Below are 23275 nucleotides of genomic sequence, written 5' to 3' on the forward strand. Positions count from 1 at the left end.
GAATTTGGCTACATATATGGAAAGTCAATGAAAGGATAAAATAATCAGTAGATTCACTAGAGGTAAAGGGACTTTTATGGTTGGCAGCAGAAAACAGCTTGTTATTTGGATAGACGGACAATAAAGCTGTACTAGCAAAGCGTCCTGTTTTCGGAACAATAGCATTTCTATATATCTTGGAATAAAGGGAAACTTTGTCCAAGTTACCATGGAATCATCTTTGATTCTGATAAAGGGATGTCTCACTCTGTTGAGGAATCAGAGGAGGAAAGGTCTTTCCCTGGGCTCTAGAAATTACACCGTGAAGGCCAAACCTCATTCTCGAACCCTTGCACCAATCCCATTCTACATACAAAGACACTGAGGTTCTGAGAGCTGGACCATGTTGGTAGAGTTGCATTTGAACACGGCTCTACCTGCTTCTAATGCTCTGCCTCCCTGCCCCATCTTGCAACTTCTGTTGATGACTTACTTATCCTTCTGTTTAGAACCTCCCTCCTTGAGATGCCTTCCACACAGAACCCTGATGATTTTCCAAGCCCATTTCTGGGGAATTGGAAGAGTGAACTTGAGAAGTGAGGAGCAAACTTCTCTCCTGTGATATAGGACTGTGACAGGCTCTTGAGGCACATGTCAATGTGCAATATGTTTCAAATGCTTTGCATATATTAACTTGATTAATCTTCACCCAACCCTATAAGGTAGGTGCTATTAGTATCATCCTAATTTTAAAGATTGTTTTCCCAAGGTCACACAATTAGTAACTGGGGGAGGTAGCACTTGAAATCAGGTAGTCAACTCCAAAGAATATGCTTTCCACCGTTATACAATACATACATACCTATACATAAAGTGTTTCTATTTCCTTCATCTAGAGATGCCTAACTAGTTCTCAATAGTCCAGAGATTGGTTGCCTATTTTATGGATTATAGCATCATCTTGCCTTTTCTATAGCATTTTTTTATTAAACTCATGAAAATTTCATTAGAGGGTATATTATTTAGGCACATTTCGGGGAAATGTAAGACCATTTATTTAGTTTATGAGTACTTACTCTGTCCAATGCATGGTTTTAGGAAATGATAAAAAAAATACACCTGAAACTAATCTATATATATAAAAGACTAATATGCAAATTGTTCCCACAAGAGTTTGACTGGGAGACCGATTGCTCGCTATGATGTGCACTAACCACCAGGAGGTGGAGCAGAACAAAGGAAGGCCCTGGCCGGCAGCCGGGGAAGGGAAGCCCTGGCCAGCAGCCGGAAGACCCCAATCAGCCCTGATTGCCAGCCAAGCCTAGGGACCCTACCCGTGTGCAAATTTTGTGCACTGGCACTCTAATACAAAATAATATTTAATGTAAACTGAAATTGATAAAAAATTTAAATACAAAGATGTGATATCAGAATCTCTGACCTTGAATTGCTTAATATATAAAAGGTAGGGCATGTAAGAAGGAGAATAAGACAAGGGCCATAAAATGCTTTACACAAAGTCTAGGATAGATCAGATAAGTGATCACATCTTACTGTAGAGATTACCTAAAGGTTTTCTGGGAGACTCTGGTAGAAGGCCAAGTCTGCTCTTTTCTGAACTGAAGTCAGAATGAAAATCCAGGTTGGCTGCTGCCATTGTAATATCAGTTGCTATCACAAGCAGGCACAAAGGGAAGAAAAAGTAAAGGTTACATGAATTATTCAATGACCAGAGGACTTAGGAAAATATTACAGCTGTCAGCTTCATCATTTTCATTGATAATCTTTCCAATATCATTAGTCTGTGAGTTAGAGTCATTTGTTTATTTGGTTTTTATTTGTTTATAAAGACTATTTGCTAGGGCAGACTTGCAGAATGACAGTACCCATGTAGGCACTGAACATGGCAAATTGCAAATGATGAGGCTATGCTCATGCCAGGCATTTAAAACATTCCTTATAAACTGTTACTAAAAGAAGAGAAACTGAAGACATAGAGGCGTATTAGGAGCTTATGTGAGTAACTAATAGCTTAAACAAGGATGCTAACTGTGGGCATGGCAAGGAGAAAGCAAAGCATGGAAATGCTCATTGAGACAGAACAGGCATGGTTTGCCTAATGGTGTAATGTGACAAACAAATATTTAAAGGATGCAAAGATGATTTTAATATTTTGACCTGGGAGAAGGTGTTGATACTGATAGAAAGTGAAGACAGAAGAAAGCACGTTGAGACAAAAAGATGCTGACACAAGAATGACATAGATCGAGTTCAAGGTCGTGAGGAGAAATCCAGGGACAAATGTCTAATAATGGCTGGCAGTGTAACTCTAGGCATAATAAAAGAGATTTTCTCTGTAAGGAAAGGAGAGAGTTTTAGAAAAGCCATGGAAGGAGACTGGAAGTGACCTAGCAGTGTAATATCTAAAAAGATCATTTGATACAGTAATATTTAAGAGGAATAGACAATTACAGCAAGAGGCTGATAGCCTCAAATCCTGCAACCAAATAAGGAGATTCTAGAGCTTAGAAAACCTTTGCTGGGTTTTATCATAATAAAAGAAGTATCTGTTTGGAGCAGAAACCAGATTATAAGGGGTTAAGGAGTAAAACCAAGGCCTTGGAGGCCATAGGTGCAGACTAATTTTCAAGAATTTCGACAGTGAAGGAAAAGAAAGCGCTGTGGTGATTGCTTGATGGGCCAACCCTACAGAGGGAAAGATTTTAGATAGAGAAGATCTGTACATGCTTTAAGTAGAAGGGATGGGACTACAGAGATGAAATAATAAGAAAATTCAAAATATACATGAAGAGAGAATTATTCATGAAGAATTGCTTTAAAATTGACATTAAAGCTGTAAGATGGAGACAAATATTCACAATTATGGTAGAGATGATTCTTTTCTGAGTCAGTAGACACGAGATGAAAATGATGAAAGATACAAGAAGAGTTTGCAGAGCAGAAAGGTAATATGAAGAAGTTTGCATTGAATTGTCTTATCAGTAATAATGCAAATTGAAGACATTTTTCATAGTAAAAGGAAATGCATTTAACACTTTGCCATAATGGTGGGTGAATACTTGCATTCATGTCTTTTATTTTCCATATTCTGATCCTTTGACTTCAGGGGCCTTGCTGACTTGGAGGGGCTGCCTCTCGCAAGGTTAGCTAATTCCTAATAAAGATATTCCTAGATGTAGGTATAGATAAACCAGGTCATGTTCTCTTGAAATGCAATCCAGTCAATCTAGAGCCCAGGTCCCCAACCATCTCTTTGTCAGGTTCTCATACTCTGGGCCACTACCTGCCCTTGTCACCGCAGAGGCAGCTGCCAGAGAACTAGGAGTAACCCTATGCCCTGCCTGTCCCTGGTGTTTCCTGGGTGGCCTCCTGTGGTGTTAGGTGGGGACCCCCCTCCACTTGGGAGCTGCAGTCAACAAACTACCTTTTCAATGGCCTCTTTTGATCTGTTAGTTTTACCACAACTAATTAGTAAAACCAATGAGAACAATGCCTTGTGATTACATACTACATTACACTAATACTAAAGATCCTTAATTTATAAAGCAGGTGGTCTTAAATGGCGGCTTGCAAAAGGATAAGGGATAATTGTTCTCCAACTTAAGTTTTAAATTACTTTATATCGTGGTGGACATCTTTTGATTGCTTGAACAATCGTAAATAACATCAATTTGTGATGAAATTTAAACATGTATTTTTAAATACAGAAGTTACATCGTGTGCTGCCTTTGAAAATATCCATGTAATCCACACATCACAATTCTAAGTTTTGTAACAATGCTTTCTGTATAAAATAGGGCATCTTCTTCACCAAACCCCCTGTGTACAGAGTCAATAACTGGATGAGGAAGCCATCAGTGGGCCTCTCAAGTTACAGCAGCAGCCTTTCTGTCCACTGCCATTTGCTCTTAATTCATGGCATCAACCCGTTGTGAAAACAATCATCTTTTTGATGGATTGAAACCTGACTTGTTTCCCACTGATTCTGAGTAAGGGTCTAGGGATGTTACTTTTCTACTGCATCTGACATCATCAACTAGTTCTCTCAAAAAGAACTGAACCAGCAGTGTGAGAGGTAAGCCTGCTGTAAGTGATGAGCTTTACACTAAACTGAACCATTGCTAATTGTCAGCAAACGGTAATAGCAGAGATGTGGCCAAACAATTTATACACTCAGCCTGCTGTGATATGTATTCCCTGTCTCCCCTGAGTAGTTTTGTCATAATGACTGGCAACTTTTATAAATTACATACTTGCCAATTGCTTTTAAATATTGTAGCAATTACAAAAGTTAACCCCCACAAAGCTCTAATTGGAAGGTTGATGGTAAACAGGGTAATTCAGCTTATGGTAGGATTATGGGTTGAAGCTATAGTGAAACACAGCATCTGAACCTTCAGTTTTTGCTTTACTTAGGCTTTTTATGATTGTGATTATTTTGATATTGCTTAATAGTTCTGCTGCTTCACTTATCTGAAGGATGGATGCCAAGAAGCAATCGATTTAGAAAACAAATGCATTGAGAGGAAAATTACCTTGGCTTTCATTTTCTGGTATCAACATCATCCTTTGTTTAAAGAAACAATAGTCTTATCTATACAAAACCCAATAAATTTGAATAGCAAAATGGGAAGTTTTACAAAGGCAGCTGTGAGAGTATTTAATGCTATAGTTGTAGTGCTGAATCTTACCATTTAAAAAAGAGAGAGAAATATTACATTTTCTCTGGTTAAACTTATGTGTTCAATTTTGTTTTGTGTTTTGTTTTGTTTTCCAAATAGCTGTGCAGTTACTTTAATATGACTAGATAGATTTCCTCCTCAGTGAATTTTAATCTAGCAATAATTTCACTGGGCAAAATGTGATTATTTCTATGACTAAGAAGGGCATTTGGAAAAATTAAAATATCGGGATAATGATTTTTAAAATTCTAACTTTAAAAAATAAGTTTTTATTGACTTTTTAGAGAGAAATGGAGAGAGAGAGAGAGAGAGAGAGAGAGAGAGAGAGAGAGACATCGATTAGCTGCCTCCCACATGCACCCTGGTCAGGGATCGAGCCCACAAACCAGGCATGTGCCCTGACCAGGAATTGAACCAGTGATCTTTTGGTGTATAGGACAATGCACAACCAACTGAGCCACAATAGCCAGGGCTGAATTCTAACTTTTGATTTAAAATATATAGCAAATTGAGCAGTTTTGTTATTGAAAAAAAGTTATCTTGTGTAACTCAAAAAGTGAGTTTTAGTGAAGTGTTCAGTTAGGCTTCCGTAAAGACTCATTTTAAGTGTACATTACTTTTATGATTTCTGAAATTTTTTCCTTTACTTATAAACTATGTAAAAATCACACAATGTATTTTTTTAAGTTATCTTCTGTTTTTGAAAAGTCTACAAAACTCTGTGTGTTGAAATTGTAGCTGATTTACTTGGTAATGTTTTCTATGCTGAACATGAAGATTCCCAGGTTCTTGTGAGGGCTACCATGTATTGGCATAATGTTTGGCTTACTATTCAGAAAAGACTTTAGTAATTCAAGAAAGCCTAGCTCTTGAGCTCAATGTTAAGAGTAAACATGAAAATAAAAAATGGCATATACTTGGCATTTATACTCATCTATTATTCACTCACTTGCTTACCAAATCTATTTTACCAAATAGAGATAATAACACCAGGATGATAATTTGGGTGCTGTTGTTTATGATAAAAGCTAAGCTAAATCTTTAAGAAGTAAACAGGTTGCCTAGAACACCCATAGATTCTTTTTCTGAAAGAGCTCTAGAATGGAAAAGATTGACCTTTGGAAGTACATTATTTCTTTTAGACCATAATAATCAATGTAGGAAAACAGACTTTTCCTTTCAATAAGCAATGCCCTAAGTCAGGGGTTGGCAAACTTTTCCTGTAATGGGCCAGATAGCAAATCTGTAGCATTTGGTGAGACATACAGTCTCTCTTGACAATACACAACTCTGCTGTTGCTGGGGGAAAGCAACCATAAACAGTACATAAATAAATGGCGTGACTCTCTTCCAATAACACTTTATTTTTAAACATTGAATTTGAATTTCATATTATTTTTATGTGCCAGAAAATTTATGGCATCAGTTATACTATTTTTTTCTAATAAATGGACTGAGTAATGAGGATTAAAATTATTCCATCTAATAAAGAGGGAATATACTAATTGACCATCACACCCTCACAAAGATGGTGGTGCCCACAGCCAATAAGGAGGGAATATGCTAACTGACTGCCACACCCTCAAAGATGGTGGCACCCATAGCCACAAGATGACGGTGCCCAGCCCCCTCATCCCCGCCGGGGCTGCAGGCATGCTGCACAGCTGGGCCCACCCTCAGGTGGGTCTGGCTGCTCCGCGTGCCTGCCTCTGGAGTCCCCAGTACCCTCAGCCCTCCAGCTGCCCAGGGCTGGCCCAAGGCGCAGGCAAACCTCAGATGTCAGATGCACAGACACCCAGTGCTGGCCCGAGGTGCAGGCAAGCCTCAGATGGCGGCTGCCCAGACTCCCAGGGCTGCCTGAGGCTCAGGTAACCAGGGTCGGCTGAGGCTTGCGCTGCCGGCAGTGGCAGCAGCAGAGGTGTGGTGGGGGCGTCATCTTCCCCTGATCGCCAGGTCACCTCCCACCCTTGAGGGCTCCCGAACTGTGAGAGGGAGCAGGCCGGGCTGAGGGACCCCCCATCCAGTGCATGAATTTTCATGCACTGGGCCTCTAGTCTCATTATAAAAGTTATTAGGTATCAAGTAATATATGTTGAATGTTAAAAAGTTAGAGTACACATATGAGCAAACAAAAGTAAAAAATCACTGCAAACTCTATTTCTCAGATATAACCAGTGATATACATTTTGGTGTATAATCTCCCAGAATTTTATATAAACCTAAATGTGGATAAGATCATACACGTGTATCAGTCATAATTTGACCAGAGAAGCAGAACCTTCTGGAGATACACATAAATAAGAGATTTGACCTTTCTCAGTCATGGAGCTGCTTAAACACTCTAAGGTTGTCTTTGTGTTTGGTGCTGGAGTGTAAAGACCTTTCTCAAGCTAGATGAGACCTCTGAACCTCAGTTTCCTCATTTGAAAAATGGGAATAACAACCTAATAAGGTTGCTGTAAGTATAATATTAGTATTAAATGAAATAATGTAGGTAGCATGCTTTCCATAATTTCTGGTTTGCAGGAGGAGCTAAATAAATTTTAGCAATGACTATTATTAATACTCATAGTTATTACATTTTCTGGCACTGAAACTTCCTCACTATGGGCAAGTTGTGCAGCTTTTTTGAGGCTCAGTTTCATTATCTGTAAAATGGAGTCATTAATACTTACTTCAAAGAGCTGTTGTGAGAATTGAGTGAGAAAGTAAAGCTGAAAACACCAAAGGGAAAGTCTTGCATAATGAGAGTACTCAGTGAACCTTTATGACTCTCATGTTAAGCCATGCCATTATTTCCTGTTGAGTTTGTCAAAATTTAAGACCTTGAAGTTCCTTTTACCTGCATGGTGAAATATCTCCTGCCATCTGATACTTGAAAAATTTTGTTTACCCAGCTCAATATAGGACTTTATACTTATCTTTGTTCTCTTTCATTGCAATAAATTTCTATCTCATATCTCAGGGAGCCTAGATTTCTTTTCAATTTGATTCTGGGTCCAACATATTATTCTTAGCTTTTTTATGCTTCCTACAAATTTCTTTTAAGATATTAGACTGAGCCTTGTAAAACTGCTGTTCTTGCAGGTCAAATGGTTATACAGTGGCAGTTGTATATGGTTCAACCTAATATTTATTACAAAGTTGAATACACTAGAACCAAGGACATGATTGTGAACTAACTCTTTGCTAGTCGTCCTGAGTTTAATGGGTCATGAATCCCTGAGAATCATATAAAAGCTCTCTTTCCTCTGAAAATATGCACATACATGCACCCACTATCTTTTCATTGCATTAGATATTCCTTTTCTTCATGGAGACAGAATATAAAACAAATTTTCTTTTAAAAAGCCACTTTTATTCTCAACTTTAATGTGAAAAACTTGACTTGCTTTAAAAATTATAGCAATATAAATAATGTATAAAACTAAAATGTAAACATTAGTGATGTTCCACTTCAATTTTCAATAAGAACACAGCTAATTGTTGGTTTGAAAAAGAAGTAAACATTACGGAATGAAGTTACGTGGTACTGTGAAAATCATCTTGTATTAATTTCATTCCTGTGCCTCCATATGTTGGAAATTCTGACTGATAAATGTCTATAATAGTAAAATAAATGTAATCAGAATGTCCATTACTGGTTTTACTAGATTAGAATAGGCTTGTTTCAAGAAGCAGCAAAATTTCCAGTGTCTTCAGGTGGAATTTACATCATATCATGTCCTTTACTCTCACGCCAAGGAGGTGAACGCTCCGAAGGCCTGCAAGCCAGCAAAGCAAGGATTGTAAATCTACATCACATTTTCAGGTCATTTAAGAAGAAAATAACCTTCCAGAAAATTTTGTGATATTTCCAAGTGTCTTTCGATTTTGGTTTATTTAAAAATTGTCAGGGCTTTGTTGTTTGTTTTTCCTTTGGAAAGTCATTTTTATTATATTTTAATCTAACTTTTTCCAGTGGTGATTACATGCCCTGTTTTATATAAGTTTCTGAAAAATTGCAAGGATTTACTTAAGTCTTCAAAAATTTTTTTCAAATACAGTTTACATTCAATATTATTTTGTGTTATTTTCTGTACACATAGTGGTTAGCCAATCATATATTTTTCCAAGTGGTTTTCCCAATATTTCCAGTACATAGTTATTACAATATTATTGATTATATTACTTGTGCTGTACTTTACATCCTTGTGATATTCTGTAACTACTAATTCGTGTTTCTTAATCCCTTCACCTTTTTCACCCAGTCTCCCAACCCCTCTCCTTTCTGGCAACCATCAGTCTGCTCTCTGTATCTATGAGACTGTTTCAGTTTTTTGTTTTGCTCTTTAATTGGATTGTTGTATATTTCTCAGGCATTGGGTTGTATGAGTTCTTTATAAATTTTAATATTAACCTCTTATCAGATGTACATTGGTGAATATCTGTTTCTATTCAGTAGGTTGTCTTTTTGTTTTCTTGATGGTTTCCTCTTCAGCACAAAATCGTTTTAGCTTGATGTAGTCCCATTTATATGCATTTGATTTCAGCCTACAGATTTGCTTTCTCCAGCCAAGGAGAATTTCCAGGGTTGATTGTTGTCTCCAATCTTTTGTCCCAGAATGTCTGTTTAGCCAAAGTGTCTTATAGTTTCAAAATAGTATCTATAATGCTTACCATAGGGCCTTACAAAAAGGTTTACATTATTCCTGTGACCAAAAATATTTGTCAAATGAACCAATTCAGAATGACATCCTTGGTGCCAAATGGTTCTATGAGTAGATTTCTTCTATCAATTAAAAAAATATGATGATTGGGTGGGGGTGGAGGGGTCTGTCGAAAGTTAATCAAGCTTGTATTAAAAACCTTCTTCTACATCATATGAAAAAAATTTCATATTCAGCTCGTAGATTCTGGCAAAACTTCTTGGCAAAGTGATTTAAGTTCTCAAGTATGATTATATGGATAACTTTCACAGCAGTAGCCAAATGTTTCAGGCTGCTGATAAATTCTATAACATTAATGCATCCTGATTAGCAACCCTAGGTTAGTAACTCTAGGTGGAATTTATTTGTCATTTTTTTAATCCACCTGATAAGTATTGCCTAAAGCTCCCCAAGGACAAGCATCATGCAGAAGTGGTATTTATTTGTTCTTATTTTTACTTCTCATAGAGAGAGAACCTGAATGTTACTCTCCTCATGCCACAAGAATGGGCATCATTATTACATATTTTATTATACTACTTGAAAGATGAACAGCAACAAGCATTTCCAAATAAAAATGTTTAATTGATAAAGCATACTTTATATTTTATTATTAATAACAAGTTAGTTTGCAAATGCTTGCCTTAATTGTATTATTATTATTATAAATCATCATGATTATTGGTTAAGATTTGATAGCTACAGCAACTTTGTTCAAAATTTATCCTTTAAATTCCCACAATAAATGAGACTTAACCAATCCCCCAGTTGGCTTAGCCTTCACCAAGAGAGTTCTTTTCCATTATATATTCATTTTTATTTATGGTCCCAACTTATATTGTGGTTATCTGTCTTGTTCCAAATACTTTCCCATGGGCCAAGCTAATCTTAATATGGTTATTATTTCCATCTGGTTCTTACCCTTATTGGACATCTTTCATTGTAGAATTTAACCTCTTCCCAGGCTTCTTTCTCCTATTTGCTCCAATGTATTGTTAGATCCCTTCTAACCATCCAAAAGGGACATTGATCAATGCTTCTACCTGGATAACTGTCTATAGTACATTTTCATAAGATATTCTATACATGGACCGCCATTCTCAAGTACAGAGATTTTTTTGACAAAAGCATTTGGTGCATAGTACTATTAATTATTTCCCATTAATAGATCTGTTTATGTCTAAAAATGATTCTCTCTCATTCAGCATTCCTAATTATGAATGCTTACTACAAAGTGTCTGAGTTACAAGAGATGATATTTATTTGTTGTTAGTATCTAAAATTTAATTTTAACTGTTAAAACATTTATTCTGGATAGGTTATAGAAATTGGGGAAAATGAGTATTTCTTATTTTCTATTATTTACTACAGATCTCCTATATAATAATCTTTATTTACATGTCATTCTTATTGCTCACATAATATTTCTTTTTCCTTTATCCTGAAAATATTACTTTAAAGCTTTTTCTTTTTTCTTTACTTTACTTTTATTTTTTCCCATTATCATTTATCCCCCCTATACCCTCTTCCACCTCCATTTACATGCCTCCCTGACAATACTTTAAAGCTTTCTTTTTTTCATTTTTAATAAATCTTTATTGTTCAGATTATTACAATTGTTTCTCTTTTTTCCCCCCATAGCTCCCCTCCACACAGTTCCCACCTACCCTCTGCCCTTACTTCCCCGCCACTGTCCTCATCCATAGGTGTACGATTTTTGTCCAGTCTCTTCCCACACCTCCCAACACCCCTTTCCCCCCAAGAATCGTCAGTCCACTCCCTTTCTATGCCCCTGATTTATTATATTCACCAGTTTATTCTGTTCATCAGATTTTTTTATTCACTTGATTTTTAGATTCACTTGTTGGTAGATATGTATTTGTTGTTCATAATTTTTATCTTTACCTTTTTCTTCTTCTTCCTCTTCTTAAAGAATACCTTTCAGCATTTCATATAATACTGGTTTGGTGGTGATGAACTCCTTTAGCTTTTTCTTATCTGTGAAGCTCTTTATCTGCCCTTCAATTCTGAATGATAACTTTGCTGGGTAGAGTAATCTTGGTTATAGGTTTTTGCTATTCATCACTTTGAATATTTCTTGCCACTCCCTTCTGGCCTGCATAGTTTCTGTTGAGAAATCAGCTGACAATCATATGAGGCCACCCAGCAGGAGCTACAGAGAGATCTGCAGATTTCTCTTCTTTGTTTGGGTTTTGGAGGTGCCCAGATGAGGCCCAGCTGTGAAGCAATGCAAGCTGCTGCGGGGCCTTGGGCCTTCTTTTGGATGTTCTGGGTCTCACTGACTCAGCTGCAGTTTGTTAGGTAAGTGTAGAATTCAAAGGACCAGGCCATTCATATGCAAAAGCCTCTGCACTCAGCTTGGATGGGGCGAAGTCTCAGGGAGGAGCAAACAGCTATGGCTTCCTGGGCAGGATCTCAGGGTGGAGCATACAGCAATGGCTTCCTGTCAGCCCTGCCTTAAGAGGCCCATGGGTCTCAGTGTCCCTTGGTAATCACTGCAAGCACCTCTGAGAGAAAGCCGCCCTTGAGTTTCGCCCGCTGCCAGACAGTCCAATTTCTCCCCGTATGAGTCTGGGTCCCCAGAGTCTTGCCCGGAACTGGAGTTCAGAGCAGTTGGGAGCTTGTGTCTCCCTCCTGATTGAGAAAGCCAGCCACATCCTCAGTTGCCAGTCCTCTCTGTGCGCCTCCATACCTCTGCCTTCTGCAGCTCCTGTGAGTCTCAGTGTGCTTTTCTCTTTCCTTCTAGTTGTAGAATTTCCACTCAGCCAGCCTTCCTGTGGTTCTGGATGATGTCTATTTTGTCTTTTAGTTGTAGTTTTGAAATTGTTGTGGGAGGCAGCAGTTTAGGTGTTTACCTATGCCGCCATCTTGGTTTCTCCTAAAGCTCTCTTAATCAAGTTAATGAATCTTCTGGAATCAGAATACTCTCAGAATTTTAAAAATGTTCCTTGTCCTTTTTTGGGGGGACCAAATTAAATTATTTTAAGAGTATAATTTTCAAAAGTGTTAAGACTTTGGATCCTTATTTCCCTTACAGGAAATCTTACCCAGAGCCCTTTTATATTAAATATATCAAATTGAACATCTTTTAGTTGAAATGTGTGTGTGTGTGTGTTAGGGGAATACAGACTTCTTTAGGTGGCACCTCTGTGGTTCTGGATATCCTGCATAGCACAGCTTTAAAAACAGTTTTTCCAGACATGAACAAGTTAAGCAAAGTCTTTTTATGGCAATTTCCTTCTTTTCTGAATATTCATTGAACACCCACCATTTGCAAAACACTGATACACAGTGCTTATATCTTACTTTCATTTCCAAAGTAATAGCTTTCTATAAAAAAGAGTAAATAAAAACACAATCTACATCCTCAAGTATTTCAAAAATCACCAGGAATGTATCCTGGTCAGCTTCTGGTGATTATATTCTTCCCAATATAAATAAACACACAAGAAAACCAATTTTTTCATTTTAAAGGTTTTTGGATCTGAAGCATCAAGTTTGAATTCCATTGAACTGGGGACACAACAAATACTATAGTGAATATGATAGTCACAGAAGAAAGTCAGCTTGTTCACCTGTATTTCCTTCAGTGACCCCAGACCCCAGATGGGAGGACTCAGTGTCCCTTGCACACACACTGTCTCCCAGCTCTGCTCATTTATTCATACCGTGCACTCTAGTCCACTCCTAATGGGCTGCTGTTCTGCTTCACTTTGTTTATTAAACTTCTATCTTTCAGGTCGCTTTATCTTAGCCAAAAGAAATTGTTTCCTTGTCTATGCCACTGAGTATACACATATTAGTCCTTTTATTGCAATTATTTTGATATGTTTTAAACTTATCTTCCTATAGGATGATAAATACCTTAAGGACAGAAGGTACTCCCTCAAGGTCCTAATTTAAAAAATTGACTTAAATAGGGGCCTTCTTTATTTATTTTCACTAAAGAAATTGTGGGGATTAATAAATGAGTAAACAGGAAAAAGAGATATAAAGGCAATAATAGGTATCATGTTTAGGATTCCTGAATGAAATAGTGTGTCTCAATGTCAAAGGGAACCACTTACTTCCCACCAACATACTCTAAGCACCTCAAGGATGGGAAAGTTTGGGACCATTGGCAGTGGAGTCTCAGCATAGCATTGGCATTCTCCCAATGGGCCACATGAGCCACGTGGCGTTTAGGCATGGCAAGGTCACAGGGGGAATGGACACCAAACAGGAAGAGGCAGGTAGGAGGAATGTGGAAAACACCACATGGTCCATGGTGTCTATGGCTGATAGATCCATTCCTGAACACACATGAGAAACCTGCTAGGGATGATGGGCAAATGAAACCTGCTAGGAAGAATTTGCAGATTAAAAGTCCTGGTTAGCAGATGGGGACAAAATATGTGAAATTCATGCGATAACAATTAACATAGCTAGCCTATATCTAAAAGTTTGTGACGTTCAGAGATATTTGGATTACATTTAATTTACAGATAATGCAAAGCCTTTTGATTTACAATTAATTATATAAAAAGTAAATGCAAACATCAATTAAAACTAGGGTATAAACGACTGATGTAATTATATGTGCAAACTATGTGTATATTACATGTGTCTGTGTTTCTCCTTTCAAGAAGAGATTTTGTTAAGAGGGCAAAACTGTCTAACCAAAAGTGAAAGAAGGCACAGAGAAGTAAAACAGATAGATTTTTCTGGGGACTCTGAAGAGAGAAAATGAGTCCTGTTTTCCAGTTTTGACATGATTGCCTATCTTGGCGAGCTGTAGTTCATATTAACTTAGCACTCTACCCAACTCTCCAAAAAATACCGATGGGCAGGAAGGAAGAAAACATGCTTTGGCCCCTAAATTGAACATAGTTGTTCTGAAACTATGGAAATAGTGAGACCATAAAGATGACTATAAGCAGATGTCTCTGAAAGAGGTGCAAAATCCACAAAAAAATTAATTTCCTGCTATCATTAGAACACTCCCTTTTGGTTCATAGACTGACAGCTTTAGATGGCCAGGTGGACTTGGAGAAGTGGCTAACATATAGATTTTCCATTTCTCTAAGTGTAAGTATTTAGAAACTAGTGAATGTCTGGGTCATCTCTAAATCATCTTTCACCCAATAATTCTTTGGATCAAGTTAAGCTAATGTCTGCAACCCACTGCCATGTAAGTTATTTCTGGCCCTGGAATTTTATTGAACTATGTGGTTCATTTTGCATTTCATAATAAAACATCACCTTATTATTGCCTTATTCTCCTCTTTGATGCAATCATTTTCAGACACATTTGGAAGGGACAAAGTTAAATGAGTGTTAGTTATACTCTTAGGTGACTGCTCTGACAAAATACAATCACAGAACAATGTCTGAGCCAATAAAACCATCTGGGGCTTTCACGCTTCAAGATACAAAATCTTTTAGATTCATGAATTGTGCCAATAAATTTCAATCCAGTTGGACTGGACCAGGGAAAAAATGACCTGTGTCTGGGTCACTTTTTTTCTTCTTCTTTTTTAAATATATATTTTAAGCTACAAATACTTGGGTTGGGATAGTTTTCCCTGAAGTAACTCCTATTTATAGCTACACTTTGATATATGTACAATTAAGGTGGATCTTATTTAAACTCCGAAGGAATTACAATATAAATATGTACTAGAAAATTTTAGTGGCATTCTAACTCTGATGGTCAGCAGCTCTTCTTGGAGTTCATCTTGTTATTGGGGCCCTGGAAGAGGAAGACTGCCCCTTCGATATCTAAGTACTCAGTTTGAGTTTAAGGTGGTTGCACAGAAGTGTAGATGGGAAGGTATGGCCATGCATTTTTAAGGAACCAACCATCTTTGTGTACTTAATACTCAGATAATAAATACTTACTGGATGTCTACCAAACAGTCACTCCTCATTTCTTTCTTGCTGATCCAGTCCCAGTTTTGTTTTCACTCCATGACTTACTTGGAAGGCAAGGAGAACGAACTCTATTTCCATTTCTATGGGCAATATTGAGCCTCAGGTCATTCCTCTCCATAGTCCCAGTATGCAGGTCTGTCCAATGAGACATTAAAAGAATTCAGCCAATGCTGTGAAAAGTTAGACCACAAAATACGATTTTAGAATTAGACCTCATTGTGTAGTAAGACTCATTGTGGGAAGGAGAAAAGGACATGCTAAACCAGCCAGTAGCTAGGTGTCTCCTTGTCCCACTTCTTTAACACATTATAACTATAGACTTTCTTTATCTCCTGGTACAACCTAAGACCTCCTCGAAGAATTGCATGTGGTTTATGCAAGGGAGGGGTTTTGTTTCAGACACTCAGGTGGAAAAGCAGAAAATTATGGTAGGAGAGGGAGATGTTAGCATTTAAAATCTTTACATACTAGTATAATTGTGAGTTAAAGGCTTTGCAGTCTCTGTAAATTTATCAGCCTTTTAGTGATAATAAGTAATCTTTAAAAATAATGTTTGAATAATGTGATTAGAAGCATGTGAAAGGGGTTACAGTTGGTCTAGTAAGAAATTAAGATTTAATTATTTTTGTTGACATTTTAACTTTATTTCTCCACCTACCAACCTGTGGTGCTAGCTGATTATGACAGTTTGATATTTTTTTCATGATAGGGACTTATAGACAAATAAACTTTACTTTTGAAAAGAGGCCAAAGGAAGACCCTAGTTTTTCTCTTTCTTTGCTCTGCCTTTTTATACTTATGAAATGAGGGCAGCTGGTCTTTGACAAAGCAGCAATACTGAACATGGGAGGACAGAAAGATGGAAGATTCCGGGTTGTTTTTGATGTCACTGAGCTGATGAATTAATCACCCCTACAGTCATTCTACCTTAAGATTTATTGATGAATGGGGTAAAAAACTCCCTTAATTGCTTAGGCCAGTGATAACGATTTTTAAAACATGCAGTGCCTGACTAACTAGTTAGGGGCCCTGACCTCTTTTCCCTTAGAATGTTAAACCAAGAAACAGCCAACACAATAGCTGTTGGTTTGAATGAATCAAAATTATACCTATTTTTTGTCAGATCGGCAAAAACATATATTTTTTGGTGTGCTGTAGAATTTTAGTAATTAGTTTAATGTGTACCATGAGATGAAAAGGTTGAAAATCACTGACTTAGGCCACTGTGAGCTGAGATTTCTCTTACTTATAGTAAAAAACTTTATAACCAACACATGGTGGTTTAGTCCACATTTCCTTGTCTATTTTATGGAAATGACATAACTCTCTTAACATGCCTGGTATATAAAAATCATGGATCAAGTGAGACTAAACATTTTAGATGGAGAGATTATTTTCTGAAAGAGCAGGTAGGTGTGTGATTGTAGTAAAAAAAAAAAGTTGTAGCAATTCAGAATACCTTTATATTAGACAGATATTTCCAGGAATGTATGGTTTCAGCTGTTAATATGCACAAATATCTTATATTCCAGAGATTCCAGCATCAGTGAAATAGAGTTAGTATTGTTTAAGCAAAATTAAGCAAGTTTGTGGCAGAACTGCTCAGAGCCTAGACTACACTTATTCTATATTCTTTGAATTTTCAAGAGGAAGTGTAATATACTCTAGTCCCTCATTTAAAAGTAAGAATATTTCACAAAAATGGTACAGCAGAAAGACAAAATTACTAGTTTCCTTTAGTTAAGAGAATGAAAATTATCTAAAGGCACAGTATCTGTACCCACTGAGACGTTTGAAATACACACTAATAGCAGCACCCTGTTTTTCTGCCCCCATTTCTTCTTTGGTCTTATCCATCCAGAAAGGAGGTTTCTGGCAGAAGGAATATGTATGCCTACTCAAGATGCAGAGAGAAAGAAAAACAAGGATGGCTTTTGGGGACACTTCCGTCTCAGGCTAAAAAAAATCTAGAATCTAACTGGCTTCAACTTAATTGGAAACAGGGCTTGGAAGAACTTTGTGAGGTTCTGGAATTTAATACTTCCTCATGTTCATCCTCTGTTTTCTTAAACTGCAAAGGATTTACTTACTTGTGTTCAATGTCAGTGATGATGTGGAGGATGCTGAAATACTATGACAGAGTCTGCAGCCAATTTTGAGAAAAGCAGAAGCCACGGATCAGGAAGTTTAGGAGCAGCTGTGAGGGGGGCAAAAGAACAGGTCAAAAGTAGGAAAAGAGATTGATTCCATCTGAGGGGTTGCCCACAGTGCTTCTACCATGTGTGGTTCTTTGAAGAGAAGGCATAATGTGATTTCTGGGTTTATCAGTTATGATACAAAGGAGGATCAAAAAGAAAAAAAAACTGTATGTCTGAGAATACAATAGGGACCTAGAAGCTCTCTGCCCATAGAGCTCATCAAGACTTGCCAAAGAGTGCTATAGAAAGGGAAGGGCCAGCGAGTGCCAATGTCAACCACAACAATGTGTATCTGTCTGGATGGAGGAGTGGACGACATTCTAAAACTTGGAGTCTCAAAACAGTTCTGCTGTTTAATAATTGTGTGACTGTGTTCAGGGTAAATCTTTATGCTTCCCAAGTCTTTGGCTCCTCCTTTGTGAATGAGAATGTCTCCAGGATCTCTTCCAACATCTAATGGTCTATTATACCCCTACTTGCTTTAAAGCAGCAGTTGGCAAAGGGATTATGAGGTAAAAACCAAAAATAAAGACAAATGGCTGTGGAAACACAATTATAAAAATTATCCTGGAGACAGATTTTTTTTATGTCCCTGTTCAGACGAAGATTGCACTTTAATTATGGAAGCAGAAATAATTTTGAGGATGCTGTTTGCTTGATGAAGCAATTTGGGACTACACAAGGCACTTTGCTTTAGGGTAGAATCAGAAGTTTCCATTTATGAGGGTTTTTCTGAATGTGTGCTTTTTTGCTTGTCTGAACCAGGCATCCTTGGAATTTTAAAATGATATACCAGTCACCTTCTCCTGGTTCTTATTATATAGATAAAAAATGGAGAGACTTAGGGTCACCTGCCCAAGGGCAGATATGTAATTAGGCAGACATCTTTCCAACTCCTGAAACCATCCTATATAATAAAAGGCTAATATGCAAATAGACTGAACGGTGGAACAACTGCAACAACCAAACAACTGAACAACCAGTTGCTATGACGTGCACTGACCACCAGGGGGCATGCGTGAAATATGGTGGGCGTCGGCCCTGGCGGGATGGTGGAGCAGGTGAGCCGAGGCGCCAGACCAAGGTGGGGTGCCAGTCGCTGTCATCAGGGTGAGCCTCTGATGGTTACTGAAAATTCTTTGCTCCTGTGCACCGTGGTCCCACCCGGCGCTCGCACCTGCTGCCGGCGCTGTCCCTGCTTGCACCCGCTGCTGGCACTGGAGCTGCCACTCGCACCCGCTGCTGGCGCCCAATGCCAGCCCTGATATCTCGGTGCCATCAGTGGGTGCGAGTGGCAGCTGCTGGCCCTGATTGCCCCTCAGGGCTTCTCCACCTCCCCCTGCGCCTGAGGCAATCAGGGCCAGCAGCCATTGCTCACACCAGCTGCTGGCCCTGGCCTCAATCACTCCATGCCATCAGCGCGTGGGGGTGGCAGCGGGAATGGGGCTGCTGGCAGACAAGGGACCGGGGGCCATGGTGGGAGGGGCCGGGCGGGGGCCCGGAGGATGGGCCAACACCCGCCCCTGTGCCCATTGCAGCCTCGCGGCCCATAGTTCCTTTCAAGATGTGCACTGGGCCCCTAGTGTTTTTAATAAAAATGAAGATTTATGGAGCACTTACTGTATGCTAGCACCATACCTAAGCACTCCACATATATTATCTTCTTTAGTCTCCAACAGCCTAATAAAGCAGGTTCCCTCTTATTTCAATTTATAGATGAGAGTATTTAGGTGTAACAAGTTAATCAACTTGTCCATTGAAAAACAATTTCTTACTAGGCAAACCAGTATTTGACCCCAGGCAATTTAACTGCACACTTTTAATCATTAATACATTCTCCCTTACTTCTTTCCCTGGATACTTGATGGATTCTACTACAGTAATAATGTTTAGCGTTATTTCTAGCAAGCAGTGCACCTCCTTCATATATAGACCTATTTAGAAATAAACCCTAATGTATTTCAAATAAGTTTTAAAAATCCAAAGTAGCTATAAAACCACAACTCATAAGTTCTAAATCATTGATAATTGCCACAACTATCATCAGAACCATAGTCATGCTATCTTAGGGTGGATTGCAGCAGAAATAAGGCAGTCCTTGAGGTACATGCCATTCTGAGTTCAGTTGTACCTCCAAGTCTTTCTCTCCTAATAAAGAAAGCATGTGGAGTTGCTAGTGAGTGACACTACTATAGAGACAACCTTGAATTCTAAGCAAGTTATTTGGGAAAAACAATTCACAATGTTTTATACTTTATTACTGGTAACATTGTGTATGCTCATGCATGCATGTGTGTGTGTGTGTGTGTGTGTGACACACAACTTACAGTTAATGAAGGTATATCACAATCTTGCATCCTCCAAGGACTCTTGTACTCTAACATTTGTGAATGTGTGGGATAGATAATGTTGATTCTCCACCCATTCCTCTTGGATCTCATTTCTACAATTTTTGTTTCCCCACTGGAAGACCGCCTGTGGGCCCCTGGAGCCAGTGCGAAGAGCCAGAAGTTCTGGGTATTTACGTCCCGCAAGGGTGGCCCTTAACCAATGACTCCCAGGTGTGGTGGTATGACAGCCCCAGCCCCCTTGACTTGGGTGAAAACTCTCAGTAGCAGAACCCATAGTCCATAGTTATTGGCAGGATCAGGCTGAAGCTAGCCATTGGGAGACTGCCTGAGAAATACCCCCTTTCTTGGATTCTTCCTCTTCCCTGTTCTGCTTCTCCCATTCCTTTTCCTACTCCCTGACTGGCTACCCCTGGAAGGGTTTTGTTAATAAATCACTTAACCTGGAATCACCCCCTCAGATTGGCTTCTGGGAAATTAATGTGAGACAATATATCTCCTGTTTTTCCTAACAGACATCAGGTCCCAGCAATGACAAATAGATTTCATGGTAAGACTTGAAGTTGAATGTTTATGGACACATCTGTCAGGAGATAAGAGAAAAAAGAGGGAAGAAAGGGAAGCAAGAGGAACAAATGAATGAACAAAGGCAGGAAAAAAGGAAGGAAGAGAAAGAAAGAAAATATGCATGGTTCTATTTAGTGGGGCCATAGATATGAAACATCATTTTTTCCACTCACTGCTTTCAACTGTGTGCTCTGAAATCCACCCCCCGCCCCTTATCCCCTTAACAATATATTGGACAATTATCAACAACCAGTCTAGCTAAAAGTGAATCTAAGGTTGATTTAGAATGCATCTCTTCCCCTATCTTCAGGACAGTCTTCAGCTAGGATGGGTGTGTGTGTGTGTGTGTGTGTGTGTGTGTGTGTGTACACACGCACATGCATGCACACATGCACAAACATGCACCAGTGGATGCTTTTGAGCCACATCTTCCACCCTTTTCTACAAAGTGTAGTTCTTTCTGTATGTTGATACTGTTGGGAAGGAGAGTGAGAGAAAATAGTGACCCTTCAAAAATTTACCATCTCCTGCTGTGGTCTTTATTCTGTTAGTAGCCACCTCCTTTCTGACTAGGGCTGACCAGGTATCAGGTCATGCTGGCTATCAAGGACACAATGATGAGTTCCTTAAAAGTCACTGCAAAGCCTCAAACTGCATAGCTCTCCATGGGAAAACTGGCTATACTGATACCTATTTTTCTACTTCATTTTCTGCCTCTGAGAGTATATGTCACAAACTTGCTTCAAAGTCCTAGATGGAGTGTCAGCATGCTGCCTTAAACCCAAGTGCATTCCATGGGATCCCCTGAACTTGTGGAAATGTTGTCCTTTCCCCACTAATTCTCCTCTCCTATTTATATAGGCTCAGGGCAGATCAGCAAGTTCACCCCTAACCAGACAGCCACGTGGAAAATAAGATGCAGCGTGATTTTTGGAAGCATCTTCCAATCTCTATGAGAGATTCTCTTGGAGTCTCTATACCCAGACCCTCCTCACACTTTAGAGAAGGTATAAAATAGTCTCTAAAGGCTAATGTAACATTCCACATGAGTCAAGGAAAAAGGTGCTATTGACTCCCTCTCCTCTCCTCATGCCTAAGTCTTTAGATAGACAGACAGACAGATAGATGATAGGTGATAGATAGTTGAGTTTTGCTCAATAATAGGTGATAAATAATAGATAAATTATACATAGATAGATGACTAGTTAGTAGATGATAGATGGATAGATGATTGATAATAGCTATCCTATCTAATAAAAGAACAATATGCAAATTGACTGTACCTCCGCTACACCCACAAGCCATGCCCACCAGCCAATCAGGAGTGAGTATGCAAATTAACCCAACCAAGATGGCTGAGGCCACGGAGAGAGCAGGAGACTTGAGTTGCCCCCGGTGATGGAGGAAGCCAAGCTTTCTGGCCAGCCTTGGCCTCAGCTCAAGGCTACAAAGTTTCAATTATAGAAGATAAATAAATCCCAACAAAAATGGCAGCAGCCACGGAGCTGGAGAGAGCAGGAGGCTTAAGTTGCCCGCGGCGATGGAAGAAGCCAAGCTTTCCACCTGCCCTGGCCTGCCTTGGCCTCCGCTCAAGGCTACAAAGTTTCAATTATAGAAAATAAATAAATCCCAAATACCAGGGCCTCTGCTTGGGTCGCTGGGGGGCGTGGCCGGTCTGCAAACCACCATAGGCTCCTCACCCAGGTCACCCCACGCCCCAAGGGAACCCCCACCCTGATCCAGGACACCCTTCAGGGAAAACCAGCCAGCCCCGACCCATGCACCAGGCCTCTATCCTATCTAATCCTATCTAATAAAAGAGTAATATGCAAATTGACCGTCACTCCAACACACAAGATGGCTGCCCCCATGTGGTCAAAGATGACTGCCCCCATGTGGACACAAGATGGCTGCCACAAGATGGCCAGCAGGGGAGGGCAGTTGGGAGGGACCAGGCCTGCAGGGGAGAGCAGTTGCGGGAGGACCAGGCCTGCAGGGGAGGAAAGTTAGGGGTGACCAGGCCTGCAGGGGAGGGCAGTTAGGGGCAAACAGGCTGTCAGGGGAGCAGTTAGGCATCAATCAGGCTGGCTGGGGAGTGGTTAGGGGGTGATCAGGCTGGCAGGCAGAAGCAGTTAGGGGCAATCAGAAAGGCAGGCAGGCAATCAGTTGGTAGCCAGCAGTCCTGGATTGTGAGAGGGATGTCCGACTGCTCGTTTAGGCCCGATCCCTAAACGGGCAGTCGGACATCCCTCGAGGGGTCCCAGATTGGAGAGGGTGCAGGCTGGGCTGAGGGACACACCCCACCCTGTGCATGAATTTCATGCACCGGGCCTCTAGTAGGTGATATATAATAGATAATTGAGTTTTTCTCATCTATACTAATAAAAGGATAATATGTAAATTAGACTAGACATCTTCCAAACAAAGTGTGGTGGCGGGGGCTGAGGCAGAGGTGGTTAGGAGTGATCTGGCCAGCAGGAGAGAGCAGTTAGGGGTGACCAGGATGGCAGGGGAGAGCAGTTAGGGGGCAATCAGGCCAGCAGGGGAGCAATTAGGGGGCGATCAGGCTAGCAGGCAGGGGAGCAGTTAGGGGCATCAGGCCAGCAGATAGAAGCAGTTAGGGGCAATCAGGCAGGTAGGCAGGCGAGCGGTTAGGAGCCAGTGGTCCTGGATTGTGGGAAGGATGTCCGAGTGCCAGCAGTTGAACATCCCCTGAGGAGTCCCGGATTGGAGAGGGTGCAGGCCGGGCTGAGGGGCCCCCCATCCCCCTGTGCATGAATTTCGTGCACCAGGCCTCTAGTTATAGATGATAAATGATAGACAGATAAATTATACATAGTTTTATGATTGCTTGATAG

The sequence above is a fragment of the Plecotus auritus genome, assembly GCF_963455305.1.
Source record: "Plecotus auritus genome assembly, chromosome: 5".
Taxonomy (NCBI): Eukaryota; Metazoa; Chordata; class Mammalia; order Chiroptera; family Vespertilionidae; genus Plecotus; species Plecotus auritus.